The sequence below is a fragment of the Pelobates fuscus genome, unplaced genomic scaffold (assembly GCF_036172605.1).
Source record: "Pelobates fuscus isolate aPelFus1 unplaced genomic scaffold, aPelFus1.pri H_2, whole genome shotgun sequence".
Lineage (NCBI taxonomy): Eukaryota > Metazoa > Chordata > Amphibia > Anura > Pelobatidae > Pelobates > Pelobates fuscus.
This window is the reverse complement of record NW_026961991.1, coordinates 586,359-604,278: the sequence shown is the minus strand read 5'-3', so window position 1 is coordinate 604,278 and position 17,920 is coordinate 586,359. Positions and strand designations below refer to the sequence as shown.

The 17,920-nt window shown below is 42.9% G+C and overlaps 3 non-coding genes across 3 annotated transcripts; all 3 read right to left on the bottom strand.

Annotated features, from left to right (window-relative positions):
- Window positions 1–15,179: 15,179 nt before the first annotated feature.
- On the bottom strand, window positions 15,180–15,251 carry TRNAE-UUC (transfer RNA glutamic acid (anticodon UUC)). Its single transcript has one exon. It is a non-coding gene; the product is annotated as a tRNA-Glu (tRNA).
- Window positions 15,252–15,432: 181 nt separating this feature from the next.
- Window positions 15,433–15,504, bottom strand: TRNAG-UCC (transfer RNA glycine (anticodon UCC)). The gene has a single exon. It is a non-coding gene; the product is annotated as a tRNA-Gly (tRNA).
- A 639-nt stretch (window positions 15,505–16,143) lies between these two features.
- Window positions 16,144–16,230, bottom strand: TRNAY-GUA (transfer RNA tyrosine (anticodon GUA)). The gene is given in 2 exon segments: window positions 16,144–16,179; window positions 16,194–16,230. It is a non-coding gene; the product is annotated as a tRNA-Tyr (tRNA).
- Window positions 16,231–17,920: the final 1,690 nt, after the last annotated feature.

The window sequence follows — 17,920 nt, the reverse complement described above, 5'->3', positions numbered from 1 at the left end:
CTCTAATCCCATTCTATACATTATTCCCAGCTTTAATACCATTCTATACATTATTCCCAGCTCTAATCTTATTCTATACATTATTCCCAGTGGTAATCCCATTCTATACATTATTCCCAGCGGTAATCCCATTCTATACATTATCCCCAGCTCTAATCCCATTCTATACATTATTCCCAGCTCTAATCCCATTCTATACATTATTCCCAGCAGTAATCCCATTCTATACATTATCCCCAGCTCTAATCCGATTCTATACATTTCCCCAGCTCTAATCCCATTCTATACATTATCCCCAGCACTAATCCCATTCTATACATTATTACCAGCTCTAATCCCATTCTATACATTATCCCAGCTCTAATCCCGTTCTATACATTATTCCCAGCTTTAATACCATTCTATACATTATTCCCAGCTCTAATCTTATTCTATACATTATTCCCAGCAGTAATCCCATTCTATACATTTTTCCCAGCGGTAATCCCATTCTATACATTATCCCCAGCTCTAATCCCATTCTATACATTATTCCCAGCTCTAATCCCATTCTATACATTATTCCCAGCAGTAATCCCATTCTATACATTATTCCCAGCAGTAATCCCATTATATACATTATTCCCAGCAGTAATCCCATTCTATACATTATTCCCAACACTAATACCATTCTATACATTATCCCCAGCTCTAATCCCATTCTATAGATTATCCCCAGCACTTATCCAATTCTATACATTATCCCCTGCTCTAATCCCATTCTATACATTATCCCCAGCTCTCATCCCATTATATACATTATCCCCTGCTCTAATCCCATTCTATACATTATCCCCAGCTCTAATCCCATTCTATACATTATTCCCAGCTCTACTTCCATTCTATACATCATTCCCAGCACTAATCCAATTCTATAGATTATCCCAGCTCTAATCCCATTCTATACATTACCCCCAGCTCTAATCCCATTCTATACATTATCCCCTGCTGTAATCCCATTCTATACATTATTCCCAGCTCTAATCCCATTCTATACATTATCCCCAGCTCTAATCCCATTCTATACATTATCCCCTGCTCTAATACCATTCTATACATTATTCCTAGATCTAATCCCATTCTATACATTATTCCTAGGTCTAATCCCATTCTATACATCATTCCCAGCTCTACTCCAATTCTATACATTATTCCCAGCTCTAATCCAATTCTATACATTATCCCAGATCTAATCCCATTCTATACATTATCCCAGATCTAATCCCATTCTATACATTATTCCCAGCACTAATCCCATTCTATACATCATTCCCAGCACTAATCCCATTCTATACATTATTCCCAGTTCTAATCCCATTCTATACATTATCCCCAGCTCTAATCCCATTCTATACATTATCCCCAGCTCTAATCCCATTCTATACATTATTCCCAGCTCTAATCCCATTCTATACATCATTCCCAGATTTAATCCCATTCTATACATTATTCCCCGCTCTATTCCCATTCTATACATTATTCCCAGCTCTATTCCCATTCTATACATTATTCCTAGATCTAATCCCATTTTATACATTATTCCCCGCTCTATTCCCATTCTATACATTATTCCCAGCTCTATTCCCATTCTATACATTATTCCTAGATCTAATCCCATTCTATACATTGATCCCAGCTCTAATCCCACTCTATACATTATTCCCAGCTCTAATCCCATTCTATACATTATTCCCAGCTCTATTCCCATTCTATACATTATTCCTAGATCTAATCCCATTCTATACATTATCCCCAGCTCTAATCCCATTCTATACATTATTCCCAGCTCTAATCCCATTCTATACATTATTCCCAGCTCTAATCCCATTCTATACATTATCCCCTGCACTAATCCCATTCTATACATTATCCCCAGCACTAATCCCATTCTATACATTATTCCCAGCACTAATCCCATTCTATACATTATTCCCAGCTCTAATCCCATTCTATACATCATTCCCAGCACTAATCCCATTCTATACATTATTCTTAGCTCTAATCCCATTCTATACATTATTCCTGGCTCTTTCATTCAGTGTATTATTCATTATATCAAACTTATATTTAACATTTTATGTAGAACTTTCCTTATGTCATAGTTTACAGACTGATTTACTGAGAATGAAACGTTTTACTAATTTATAAATCTGGGGTGAAAAAATATTACTGTAAGATGATTATAAACAGATTTTGTGTGCAATTGCAATAAAAGTGTCACTTCCCATACCGGGAGTCGATCCCGGGCCACCTGGGTGAAAACCAGGAATCCTAACTGCTAGATCATATTGGAGGCTGTAATTACCATTGTCATATACATAGAATTCTCCATCTGTCACACAGTTATCAGTGCTATTTTTTTTCTAGATCCCCTCTGATTGGTGAAAGCCCAGGGTCACATTCACTCTATTCCTCTCTGGAAAATATAGGGAGTCCCTGGATGGGACCATGTCCTTACTGGACCCCTCTTTCATATACCCCATCACCTCCATATACCCCATCACCTCCACCTTCATATACCCCATCACCTCCATATACCCCATCACCTCCATATACCCCATCACCTACGCCTCCATATACCACATCACCTCCATATACCCCATCACCTACACCTCCATATACCCCATCACCTCCATATACCCCATCACCTCCACCTTCATATACCCCATCACCTCCATATACCCCATCACCTACACCTCCATATACCCCATCACCTCCACCTTCATATACCCCATTACCTCCATATACCCCATCACCTCCACCTTCATATACCACATCACCTCCATATACCCCATCACCTACACCTCCATATACCCCATCACCTACACCTCCATATACCCCATCACCTCCATATACCCCATCACCTCCACCTTCATATACCCCATCACCTCCATATACCCCATCACCTACACCTCCATATACCCCATCAACTACACTACACCTCCAAATACTCAATCACCTCCATATACCCCATCATCTTCATATTCCCCATTACCTCCATATACCCCATCACCTCCACCTGCATATACCCCATCACCCCCACCTCCTTATACCCCATTACCTCCATATACCCCATCACCTACACCTCCTTATACCCCATTCATAATATAAATTCATAAATTATTTATATTAAGCACCTCATATTACCCATCTAACCATCCCAATAAAAGCCAATAAATGTAATAATTATTTTAATAAAACTAATCAATACATAAAGCAAAATAAGTATAGTAATAAAGATAACATATTTCATGAATAAATTATAAACATTGTAATAATGATAGCATATCCCATTTATAAAATGGGATGCGTTGGCCGGGAATCGAACCCGGGTCAACTGCTTGGAAGGCAGCTATGCTCACCACTATACCACCAACGATGTGATATGGTTTCTGTTACAGAGACTATAGTGTACTCACAGAGCTGGGACCCTGGTTCAATCATCACGGTATACACCCATTCAATCATCACGGTATTTTATGTGGGAGTGTCTGTGTATTGTACGGATTGATTGGTTGTTCTGTAAAACCCTGTGGGCAGTACTATGTTTGTGGATTGGGAATAAAAGAGGCTGTATGTGCCAGTACAGTCAGAACCGACTGGGTACCTCCGTTGAAAGATGCTCCTAGCGCTTCCTGAGGACTCCAAGCACTGCAGCAGACACCACAAACACCGAACCGGAGATGCATACAAATGCTCTCAAGCATATGAATGCTTTAAACAGCTGAACAGGAAAAGCATACAGTCAGCTTACACTCCTGGCAATCAGCATACAATCCAATTCGCCCAATAACGAGACAACACTTCATTTTGAGATCAAGCAGAACTGACTGTACTGGCACATACAGCCTCTTTTATTCCCAATCCACAAACATAGTACTGCCCACAGGGTTTTACAGAACAACCAATCAATCCGTACAAAACACACAGACACTCCCACACAAAATCATCCCCTCTGCCTGTGATATGATTACTGAACACAATGGGTGATATAATTATCACAGGCAGAGGAATACAGTTTTTCCACATTATTCATGTAACTTTGAAAGTATGCATCACTTTCACATAATCCGAACCAGCATACTCCAAATACAAACATATGTCGAAATCATCCAAATTGGTCCATTGGTTCAAAAGATAGATCGAAGTCCTTTGTGACCAAATGAAGCATGGCTTTTCTGCCCAAAACCAGTTCCACAGAGTCTTCTATCCTGGAGATAATTGAGAAGTAATCCAATTATCTCCAAGGACAGAGGCAAAACTCCATTAAGCACATGGCAGTAAAAATACAGTAAAATACAATAAAATGCACAAGGTTACATTTATTACATAAAATACAGACATTCTTCCTATCCCTAGATAGCTTAGATCTGAGCGCACATTATTACCGGATGGCGCTCAGATCACATACATACAGTTCAATCGCCATGGAGCCAAAGTCTTTCATACAGTCTTTCAGTATACGGCTGTGCTCCATGGCATAGCTATCTGTGGTAGCATGGCTTTAACAGTCCGCAGAAAGGCACAAACCAGCCTTTCTGCAGGGAAAAAGAACAGGGGCTATAGTCTAAAGGGAGCAGGCGAGCAACCAGGCTTCTCCAGTGCACAGTGGCGAGGTTGGTTCCGCCACAAAGATTATTAACCATTCCTGGAACCATCCAATAAGAATAATTTACCAGATTTTACATTAGCCGAATTCTAATTTCCCTACATAAGATGCATTAGCTTATTTCAGAGCAAATCAATACATCTGGATAAATGCGGCATGCTAACATATGACAAATTTATCATTAATATATCGTTATCGTTTATTCCACCTGCAGAATGGAATTTTTATAACCATATATTCTTTAGTTAACTAAGATTTCTAATAATTGAAATCTGACCGAGATTTATCCAGGCATTTAGTATATTTTTAATTAATTTAAATTAATTGAATAATACCAGCATAATTACCAGTTATGTTGTAGAAGTTCTTATCAGATGAATTCAAAGATCTGTCCCAGGAATTGAATGCAAGTATGATTGATGTATAGAGGCGTGCATGTAATAGAGAAAGTGGTGTTGGTTTGGAAAGTTGAGTCAAAGAAAGTTTGAGAGTTGAGTGTTAGATGTTGAATCTTGAATGTCCGAATTGAGCGTCAGTCCCAGAGTGTGTGTCCTGAATCCTCCTCTTCCCTTTGTTCTTACTTTTTAAAGGGCCAAACTCTCTGCACGTCATTAGTTGATCGGACGAATAGGGAACTGGAGGTGTGTCTACCTTATCTAGTATTATCTAGTTTTTGGTCAGTAGATGGCGCAATTACATCACCAAAATTTCTTGTCCTGGAAAGAGTTAACTTCATTTGATGATGATTTTGACGTCACTTTGGCTTATCTATAATGACTGTATAACTCAATTTTGCTGTCAATTTTAAAGAATTTCCCTAGACATAGCGTCAACAATTCCTATCGTATTTCTAAAATTGACACTTCCTAACCTTAATTTCACCCTATTTCTTACAATGGGACCTTGTAAGATTTAGAAAGTAAAAGTCGAGACAGACCGTAACAGGGGGATTTGCTACACTCCCCGGGAAGTACAAATGACCTACCAAAGAAGGTAAACTATGCAGCGTTTAAACATTTTAATGATAATGATATGGAAATTGACAGTTATTTACAAGACTTTGAACGTCAATGTACGCTGGAGGGATTAGACTCCACAAAATAGGCTGCAGTACTTAGCAGCAAGCTATCAGGAAGAGCAGCAGAGGCGTGGAGAGCAGTACCTGATGGGGACATACACAATTATGACAAGGTAAAAGACATTTTGTTGGCCAGGTACGCTGTAACCCCAGAGGTGTACAGGAAGAATTTTAGGGAACTTCGGAAAACAGGGAAAGATTCGCACACTGAATGGGCTTTCCGGATGCAGGGCTGCCAAGCAACTACCCTGGAGGATGCCTTACAGCTCATACTATTGGAGCAGTTTTTTAACCACACAGCGGACGATATAAAAGACTGGGTAAAGGACAGAAAACCCAAAACTGTGGAGGAAGCCGCCAGACTAGCGGATGAGTACCAGGACAACAGGAGGCGAGAACAGGGTGTGAGCAGACCAACTTTTAAACACACCTACCCGGTTCCAGCAACACCTGCACCACCTAGAGCCTCCAGAAGTAACCCTCCACAAGGCCCAGCCGCAACACCTCGACCTCCTGCAGTGTGTCATTACGGTAAGCAACCAGGACATTACAAAAAACAGTGTCCTAGTTTGAACCGAGGAAGCTGGGAAAGGCAACCACCACAACAACCCAGGGCAGCCGCTGTTACAATTGCCTCCGGTCTAGCAGGAGGTTGGATCGCTTAGATGTCCTGGTTCCCGAAGTCAGAGAGTCGAACGGTGCTTCAATCGGTAGAAATCTGTAAATGTAGAATATCCCACTAGCTATAAAAAAATCTAGGATTCCGGGTTCCCTACAACACGAGTCGAGGCTGCGAGTTGAGGGTAAAACGAACTGGCTTTAATGGCACACAGGCATGGGAATTTATGCAAGTCCCCAGGTCCAGGGACAGCCCCCTATGGACCTGATGGGATACAGGTACAGTACAAAGATTCAACCAATCATAATACAATGTATCATTCAAACTAGTACCCAATGGTTATACAATCTAATTGTATAACTAGTCCAATGGTTATACAATCTAATTATCTCCAAGCGCCCAAAAGACCATGCTTTACTGTGTCCTAGAAAACAGCATAAAATTACATAACTTCAACATTTTAATGGGAATATAGTTCATTCGACTATTCATTCGGTAGCTCAGATCTGGGCGCATCAGGTATACGAATTGCGCACAGATCCTACGAACAAAACGGGGAGTTTCTGCCATATAAAGTCTTATTCTGTACTTTTGTCGCGAACCCCTGATGGCGGCCATGTTTTAAGGCTGGTCAATGAACAGCGGGACCTCGACCTAAAACTCATGGAGCGTGTGTCGGATACATATTTACACGAATCCCCGCTCTCACTATGGTTGTCCCGCCTGTTCAGGAGACGAACGGAGACCGCCCGGAAGGGGGTACTTAACCTGCAGTTAACCGCAAGATCAACGTTCTAATTGAGGCCACCCGCCAGAATGTAGGTGGTCCCTGTTCGTAAGTCTTTCGGTAGTTTTCCCTTCGGGGAAATGTATACGAACGTGGATGCCCTGTGACCGTCAATTAGTTGGTGTTTAACCGCAGACCGCAGCTCCTTTGGCGGTTAATAAGAGGCACACTCTGCTCGTAGGGTGGTCGGTTATTCGGTACCTTCAGAGGTGACTGGGGTTTAGTGGCGGCACACGCCAAGGGCTGGGTGGTCCATCGTTCGTACCTACAAATGTGTATTTGTAACGGTTCGTGGAGTGAGTTTGTACGGTCTGAATACCGAACATAGTATGGGTTTTAACGAAAGGGGGTTACTTTGTGTCATGCCTTAACTATGGTATCCTCTTACTTCCTGGTTCCACGGAGCTTAGCCACACCCCTTTATGACACGGTCTCCTTATTTAATCCGACCGCACCAGCTGAGCGACGCTGGATTATTGAACTACGTTCCGTACTCACGAACCGGCTGCAACATCGTTGTGAAAGCCCTCTGTTACCGGACCGGACTGGAAGACTTCAAGTTCCCTTCACCTCTCCTCATCCACGACTAAAGCTGAACTCTCTCCTTCCAGGATAACCGCCTCTGAGGAGATCTCGGGAACCAGTGTTCTATGTGCCGGAAGCTAAGTAAAACCTCTGTGATAAGCGTTGCATCTCAAAGCTGTTATTTCCTGTCTCCAAAGTCTTTCGATAAAACAAACCCGTTACAGCTAACTTCAACTCATACTTTATCTCAGTTAGCTGCATCTGTCTTGCTTCAGTTAAAGTCTATGGAACAGCTATTGTAACTTCTTATCACCTAATTCATTAATACTACTAAGAGACTCTTTCTGATTCAGTGTCTGCTAATTACTACCGTTTACTACTTAAAGCTACAGTGCCTATAATTGTGGACTTCAGTTATCGTTTACTACTTAAAGCTACAGTGCCTATAATTGTGGACTTCAGTTACCGTTTACTACTTAAAGCTACAGTGCCTATAATTGTGGACTTCAGTTATCGTTTACTACTTAAAGCTACAGTGCCTATAATTGTGGACTTCAGTTATCGTTTACTACTTAAAGCTACAGTGCCTGTAATTGTGGACTTCAGTTACCGTTTACTACTTAAAGCTACAGTGCCTATAATTGTGGACTTCAGTTATCGTTTACTACTTAAAGCTACAGTGCCTATAATTGTGGACTTCAGTTATCGTTTACTACTTAAAGCTACAGTGCCTGTAATTGTGGACTTCAGTTATCGTTTACTACTTAAAGCTACAGTGCCTGTAATTGTGAAACTTCAGTTATCGTTTACTAATTAAAGCTACAGTACCTGTAAATTGGACTTAAAGTCAATACCTTTTACTTTTTATAATAAATACCCAAACTATATGAAATCTGCAGTTGTGTTCCTTCATAACAAATGTTTAAACGTGACACTTTGTAACAGTTTAGAGGGTTCTTGTAACAGCCGCCCATTGTGTCCAACAGGAAAGTGCTACCAACATCCCTAACCGAGAAGAGCAGTGGAGTGTTTTACATGAGGTCAATCCAGTGCAAGCTTGGGGCGACAACCGGGACCACGACTGTCAATGGATTACAGTAGATGGCGTGGGGCCCCGAGCTATGAGAGACTCTGGGGCCACACTAACCGTAGTACAACCACACACGGTCAAGGCCCAAACTCACACCGGCCGCACAGTAGCTGTAAGTGTGGCTGGGGGTGCCAAACACAAGCTACCTACAGTCAGCGTCCTTGTCGACTGGGGTTCTGGATTTAAACAGTTGGAGTTTGGCATTATGCAGGAACTGCCGGCAGAGGTCTTATTGGAGAACGACGTAGGCTGTTTAACCTCTCAACTATCACGGGTCACCATTTCAGAAGCCTACCCAGTTACCACCCGAGCCCAAGCCAGACTGGAAGCACTGCTGCACTTTGAGGAAAACCAGGTAGGAGTTGAAATACCTCCTTTGCCCGACCCCCCTTCCATTTTCTGGGATACTCCACAGGGTTTTGAACAGGAACAGAGAACCGACCCCACCCTAGAAGGGTATAGAAAGGCAGTAGAGGTTCCCCGGGGGGACAGCACTCACGAAAGGTTTGAGTGGTATAAGGGATTATTGTATCGAGTGACATGAGGGCTGGGAGACGGGGCCACTCAAGTCACTAAAAGACAGCAAGTACCCCATAAGTTTCGTGCTGAGTTATTATAACTCAGTCATGACATTCCCCTAGCAGGACATCTAGGGTTTAAGAAGACGAGGGACCGGTTGACCCAAACGTTCTTCTGGCCTAGGATCACGCAAGATCTTAAATATTATTGTAGAACGTGTGACATATGTCCAAAGATAGGGAAAAGAAGTGATCACCAAAAAGTCAAACTCCACCCTTTACCCATTATAGAAGAGCCGTTTCACCGAGTAGCGGTAGACTTAATAGGACCTCTCAGCCGACCCAGTCAGTCCGGCAAAAATTTCACCCTAACTGTAGTGGATAGTAAAAACAGAGGGGAAGAGTCTGCGCTTAATAACAGAGAAGAGAGCAGCAACCCTAAAAAGGGAATCCCTCAAGACCCTTGGTAAGATAGGAGGAAAAAAAAGAGTAGTTAAGGGCTGCGCTATTGTGCAGAAAACAGTACCATAAAATAGAAACCAATTGGTTAAAGTGTATAATCAGCAAGTGATAAAACCTGGGTATAATAGTCTCTATTGCAGTTATTTAAAAATAATAAATAAAACAGTCTATCCAGATGTTCAGTAAAAATCAAATGATAAAAATTTTTTGAATAAAATTAATAAAAACCGTCTCACTGATATATGGCTAGGGTATGTGTACAATCCTCAGGAGTTGATCCGTCCGGGTTGTAGATAATCCGTATATGTGAAGATAAAAGAAAACACAAAAAACTGCCAATGGTGAAATATTGTAGCTCCAAGGGTAAAAATAAGTAAAAAGGTGGATTGTACACTCACTTTTGATGGAGCTAGGGCCAGCTCTGGGGTAAAGTGCACTTGGTATGATCCCCACTAAAGAATGTACTGGAAGGGTAGGTCCGTCCGTCTGGCTTGGGTTCCGTTTTATTTATTATTTTTCAATAACTGCAATAGAGACTATTATACCCAGGTTTTATCACTTGCTGATTATACACTTTAACCAATTGGTTTCTATTTTATGGTACTGTTTTCTGCACAATAGCGCAGCCCTTAACTCCTCCTTTTTTCCCTCCTAACTGTAGTGGATACCCAGAAGCAGTAGCCCTCTCGAACATAGAGGCAGAGACCGTAGCTGAGGCCCTAGTTAAAATTTTCTCCCTGGTAGGTTTTCCCCAGGAGATCCTGTCCGATAGGGGAACTCAGTTCACGGCAATCCTGACACAGCAATTGTGGCAGAGCTGTGGAGTAAACCCCCTATTCAGCACCCCCTATAACCCCCAGACCAATGGGCTCTGTCAACGTTTTAATGGCATGCTCAAGCAGATGCTAAAGACCATCACAGAGTCCTGCAGGAATTGGGAGAAGTATCTACCCGGAGAAAAGTTCGGGGCCCACTGGATCTCGTACGGGAGCACTGGGAGGGCAACACAAATGAGGGGGGGAGTCCCCATCATCCAGTATGTTCTGGAGTTCCGGGACCGATTACGGGCTGTTCGGGAGAACCTGCGGGCGGCCCAGGATTGCCAGAAGAAGTGGTATGATAGGGGCGCCAGAGATAGGGTACTGGAAATAGGACAGAAGGTGTTGGCCCTGAGGCCCGTTAAGAAGGACAAGCTGCAGGCTGCCTGGTAGGGACCCTTTAAGGTAGTGGAGCGCAAAAGTGATACCACCTATATTGTGAGCAAGTGTTCAGATGAAAGGCTGACCAAAACTTTTCATGTAAATATGCTCAAGCCCTATTTCGAAAGAACTGAAGATGTGGGCGCAGTATGTGCCCCCTCTTCCAAGGATAGTGAGGGACTGCCCCTCCCTGATTTACTAGACACCTCCCCGTGTACTATTGACCAAGTAAGCTTGGGTCAAAACTTAACCCCCTTAGAGAAGAGTGAGGCATCTCAGCTGCTTCAGGGATACCAAGGAATGTTTTTGGCCATACCAGGATATACCTCCGCTACGGTACACCGTGTAGAGACCCAGGGAGAAACGCTGTTACGGCAGCAACCATATCGATTCCCTGAGGCAGTACGTGAAAATATGCTCGCTGAAATAAGGGATATGCTCAAGTTAGGGGTTATAGAACCCTCGTAGAGTCCTTGGGCTTCGCTGGTAGTACTAGTACCGAAGCGCGACGGCACCACGCGCTTCTGTGTAGACTATCGGAGACTCAACGATCGCACCATAACTGGTGCCTACCCCATGCCCAGAATAGATGAGCTATGTAACGGATCGCCTGGCACCCCGACTGGGTACCTCCGTTAATGGATGCTCCTAGCGCTTCCTGAGGACTCCAAGCACTCTGGCAGACACCACAATCACCGAATCCGAGAAACCTTTAAATTCTCCCAAGCATATGAATGCTGTAGACCATTGAATAGGAACCATAATTCTTTCCGGGCATTATCTCTCCATTCTAATTCACTCTCTTCCTCAGGTGTGTGTGTTGCCCAGGGGTCTACGAACCCCATTTTCCCAAATCTTTGTGTAGACAGGGACGCTGTAGGCACACTAGCGTCGCCCTCAATTTGTAAATCCAAACGTACTGTGTCTCCGAGCTGCTTTACCTCGCACTAGGACGCCATCCCACCGCTTGCCACCAATTGTAACGGACCGTTTCAGCATAAAAGGGAATAAAATCCGTTTAGGCGATAATCCCCTTTTCTCAGAAAGGAACAGCTACTGCAGAACATCAAAAACTCACGAATTGGATATAGGTGAATGCATCAAACTCCCGAACTGCATACCAGGGAATAAGATAGCACTCCAAGCTGGAACCTCAGACCACTGCTTGACCTTCAACACGGAGCCTTGTCTCGTTCTTGGGGGGATTCACTGTATGCTGTTGGAGATTGACTGCTAGGAGTGTAAGCTGATGTCTGCTTTTCCTATTCATCTGCTAGCAGCTATTCGTGAGGTTCCAGCTTGGAGTGCTATCTTATTCCCTGGTATGCAGTTCGGGAGTTTGATGCATTCACCTATATCCAATTCGTGAGTTTTTGATGTTCTGCAGTAGCTGTTCCTTTCTGAGAAAAGGGGATTATCGCCTAAACGTATTTTATTCCCTTTTATGCTGAAACGGTCCGTTACAAGCTATTAGACAGTATGGCTGGGGGGAATTACCTGACTACCCTGGACTTGTGCAAGGGGTATTGGCAGATCCCCTTGGAGCCTGCGGCCATCCCCAAGTCAGCATTCGTCACTCCATTTGGGCTATACCAGTTCAAGGATATGCCCTTTGGAATGAAGAATGCCCCGGCTACTTTTCAGGGGATGGCCGATAGGCTCCTAGAGGGGTTCCAGTACTTTGCATGTGCGTATCTAGACGATATTGCCGTCTACAGCTGCACGTGGGAGGACCACCTGGGGCACTTGTCCAGGGTACTCAAGCAAATTCGGCTGGCGGGTCTCACATTGAAACCTGACAAATGCCACGTAGGCATGGCCGAGGTACAGTATCTCGGCCACAGGGTAGGTTCCGGTAGGCAGCGTCCAGAGCCTGCTAAAGTAGAGGCCATAGCTAATTGGCCCCAACCCCGTACCAAAACCCAGGTATTAGCCTTTTTAGGACCGAAAGGTTGTCCTAGAGTATAGCGCCCTGGCCAAGCCTCTCACTGACCTTACCAAAAAGGCCCTACCAAAACAAGTAACCTGGACCCCAGAGTGAGCGGACGCTTTTCAGACACTTAAAGCTGCATTAAGTGAGGCTCCTGTGTTGGCAGCGCCCAACCATACTAAACAATTTCTTGTACACACAGATGCCTCCATGTTTGGGTTGGGAGCCATGTTGAGCCAAGTGGGGGACGACGGCATGGAACACCTGGTGGAATACCTTAGCCGTAAGCTTTTGCCCAGAGAGGTCAGCTATGCAACCGTGGAAAAATAGTGCCTAGCCCAATTTTACATTTTTCGAGTAGAGAGTTGAATGCACATTCCAAGAAAGCCTTTGTGACAGTCTGGTCCTTTTCTGTATTAGGTGGGAGATTTTTTGTGCTGCTTCTTGCATGTTAATAATGCTTTCTTCCAGATCATTTCCCTGGGGAGAAAAAGGAGAGTCGCTTCTCTGGTTTGTTCTCCTGTTTCTTATCCCTCTTTATTGAGTTCTTTGGTTCATTGTTTTTTTTTAGTTGCCATTTTAGGAAAAAAAAAAAAAAAAAAAAACCAAGGGGGGAGATTTCCTTGCTATAATCACTGTATTTCAGGATCAAAATTGTGTAGGAATGGCTTATGTCTCTCCTTTTCTCCTCCTTACTTCTCCTTCGTCTCTCCCCTTTCTCCTCTTCCTTATTATATTTTTATTTTCTTTCCTGAACCAAAGGAGTATACATGCCACTTTTAGATGATTGCTTGTATTATTTTCCTTTTTTTCCCCCACCTTTCCTTCTCCTCCCCTTCTCTTCCCTTTCCCTTTGGGGGCAGGGGGGCTGTTCTTTTTCCTTGACAAGTTTAATAGACTTAAATATAAGCAAAGAGGGGGGCGTGGCCTGGACGAGCATGGTGCAGGACGCACAGTGAACGAGCTCCGCACCCCTGGCTGAAAAACAGCGAGAAATTAGCTACAATCCGGGTGGTAATGGTCCGGACTAAAAAGCACTTAGCTTTAGAGTCAGCAGGGGTTAGCTCCACTCGCCGGTGCACGGGACCGATGGACGATTTTGTTGCCACACCGTCGGATTTCAGAGGGCCGCAGCATGCGTACAAGATGGCGCCCGCATCCCCGAGCTCGGAGAGGCAGAGGATACCCAGGCAAGTGACTTAGCCCGAATCCGAGCTGAACTTACCCAAATTTCTACCAAAATGTTATCCAAGGCGGACACGGGCTCCCTGGTGCAGGAACTCCGTGTGGCGCTGCGTGAAGAACTTGCTGGTCTCTGCTCTGATCTGACAGCGCTAGAGCAATGAGTGGATGAAGTGGAGACGACGGCTCGCTGCTGTGAGGAGCAGCACAGGGCGACAAAGGTGGCTGTTACCAGACAGGGTAATATGATCCTCTCATTACGCAGACAAGTGGAAGACCTGGAAAATAGGAGCAGGCGCAATAACATAAGGCACCACGGCCTACCAGAGACGGGTACAGAGCCGCTCCACACCACGCTAATCAACCTATTCAGGCAGCTCCTTGGGGTACAAGCCCCTGACACAATACACCTTGAACGAGCACATAGAGCCCTGGGACCGGCGAGACAGGATGGCAGCCCCAGGGATGTGATTTGCTGCATCTCCACATGTGGACTGCGAGATAAAATAATGGCTGCCGCGAGGGAGCTCACCACTATCAGATACCACGATTCCCTGTACCAAGACCTATCCAGCCTAACGCTGGACGCCAGGAGAGCCCTGCGCCCAGTGATGGGTGCCCTCCGGGACAAGAGGATCCCGTACTGCTGGGACTTCCCCTTTAGCCTCCAGGCAAAGCATGGAAACACCTGGCTGACGGCCCGCTGGCAGGAGGACATACCGAGTATCCAAAGGACACTTGGCCTGCCTCAGATCAGAATCAGAAACTGGATCCTCGACGAAGTCATCATCTTAAGGAGAGACCCGCTGGCTCCTATGCGATTACCAGAAGCTGCACCTAATCGTAGCAACCCGCCGCGCCAGTGGAGTAGTCTCGCCGGAGCCTGGACAGGTCAGTGGGGGCCCGGTGAGTCCTACATGCACTCTTGGGGACTTGGAAGCCCAAACTCAAATGGGGTCTTACGAGGGTAGAGGGACACTTGGGGAGGGGGGGAAAGGGGGTCCTTAAACCTATGGCTATGGTTTATAGACTGATTTACTGAGAATGAAACGTTTTACTAATTTATAAATCTTGGGTGAATAAATATTACTGTAAGATGATTTTAAACAAATTCTGTGTGCAATTGCAATAAAAGTGTCACTTCCCATACCGGGAGTCGAACCCGGGCCGCCTGGGTGAAAACCAGGAATCCTAACCGCTAGACCATATGGGAGGTTATGTGTTCAGTGCTTAGTGTTCATTGCTTAGTGTTCGTTACTGTAACTGATATCACTGTGAGCTGTGCATTCTGGGAGACAGAAACTGTAAAATATGGGAAATCTGTTTAATTAGAACATTATACTGCAATAAATACTTATTGAGAAAATAATTTAAACTCTGACAAAAAATGACCATGCGTTGGCCGGGAATCGAACCCGGGTCAACTGCTTGGAAGGCAGCTATGCTCACCACTATACCACCAACGCTGTGATTAGGTTATGTTACAGAGACTACAATGTGTTCACAGAGCTGGGATCCAGGTTCAAACCTGACAGAATACACTGGGTTTTTACCTTTCTATATTCTCAGTCATTATTACACAAATATATATTATACTGAGTGATTATAATCCATTATATATTATACTGAGTGATTATAATCCATTATATATTATACTGAGCGATTATAATCCATTATATATTATACTGACTGAATATAATCCTATTATATATCATACTCAGTGATTATAATCCTATTATACGTTATACTGAGTGATTATAACCCATTATATATTATACTGAGTGATTATAATAACATTATATATTATACTGACTGATTGCAATCCACTATACCTTATAATTAGTGATTATAATCCCATTAAATATTAGACTGAGTGATTATAACCCATTATACTTTATACTGAGTGATTATAATCCATTATATATCATACTGACTGATTATAATCCATCATATCTTATACTGAGTGATTAAAATAAACCAATGACACTTTCTATTATCCTATTATATATATATGTATTTTTTAATCAGTGTTTATAATTCTGTATATAAATGATATAACATTTAATAAAATCAGAGACACTTTCTATAATGTAAATAAAAATATGTCCTTCGAGCCGGAATTGAACCAGCGACCTAAGGATGTCTGAGTTTCTCTCTACAGTCCTCCGCTCTACCAGCTGAGCTATCGAAGGATTTATCCAAGCTGCTCATAGAATAATGTTTCCAAAGACCGTCATATTGTAATGTTGATGACATTCCTTATACTTTAATGATCTATGAGTTTTGGAAATGTTAATTATTTGTATTAAACACATATTAAAACTCAAACACAATGAATAAATACAATAAGTATTGTAATAGTAGAAAATAACATATATAAAATCTTATATTATTATATAAAAGTATTCTTATTATTATGAGTGAATATAATCCATTATATATCATACTGAGTAATTATACTCCCATTCTACATTACCGCCCGATCCTCTTCCCCGACGGTTCCCAGCCAGTGTGGCGTTCTAAGGGACTCCGGCCACTGCGATCCCAAGTTTTTTTTGTTTTTTTTTAATTCTTTATTTTTGTTATGCAGAGTATAACAGTAGTACTTTCCTTGCCCCAACGGCAGTTGCAGTACTTCGGATTCAACAGGTTATAAACACAGGTCGGGCAGTGAGACACAGCACATTTTATATTAAAAATAAAACACAATAACAAACAGTAATGTCAAAAACAAGCAAACAGCAAGTTTGCAGGCTAGTGAGCGACTGCCAGCTTTGGGAATTGCAGAGCTTTGCTGTATAGCTTGCGGTAGTGGCTGGGCGGTCTCTCACCTCTCAGGGGAGATTATGTAGTTACAGTCAGGGGCAATTGGAGGTGAGTCGGACCTTTTGCCTCCTGGTATGGTGCTAGTTGGCTGGCGTGAAACTATGCCTGGAGGAGGCTATCACCCTTTAGTTAACATAAAGGACATAACGCACAAGCTGTGGGTGAGTGCGTGGGGGGGGGGGGGGGGGGGGGGAGAGCGAGGTGCAGCCCTTAAGCCAGCTATTAAGGGGTTTATGTGTCGGCGGGTAGCTGAGGTAATGTCAGGACTTAAGAATCATTAACTGAAAACCTGATGTAGGTAACAAAACTAAAACAGAAACATTGCGGGAAAACATAGTTTAATCCCTGTTACGTCCCCTACTAATTATATTACTCTTAGCAAGAAATTTACCGATAAAGGATTTTATTCTTAAATACCGGAAAGCCTCTGCCTGAGGAAGGCCAAATTCATTAGGACATAGTTAGAAAATCTTTCATTTTGTCTCTTATTATTATATCATCCAGAATTTCAATATTCAGATCCTTCCAAGAATCTATTTTTAAATCTGGCATTAAAGCCTCTGGTAATTCTATCTTCATGAACCCAAAAATATTTCCCAGGATTTTTAGTTTTTTTCTAATCATATTCCAGTCATTCAATAAATGTTTTAGGATTATATTACTGACTTCTTTCCCAATTTTCTTGGGTTGCCAAATATACTTAATTAGTTATTTTCCATTTAAAGCTTGGGTCTCTAATCCAAACCAGCCAGATTTTTCAGAATCTTTTTTAGTTAACAACTGGGTATGGAATATAATAGAGGCTTCATAATGACTTATTATATTCGGAAAGTTTACCCCTCCATGCCCTATAGTATTCGTCAATTGATCTTAGCTAATTCGAGTTTTTTTCCCCTTCCAAATAAAGTTCTTAATTAGCCTCTGTATTATCTCCAAGCATGGCAGTGGGCTTTTTAGAGGAACCATTCTAGAAGAAGTATGTCCACCTATGCACTATATACGCATTTATTATGTTTATCCTTCCCAACCAACTAAAAAACAAGGGATTCCATTTTT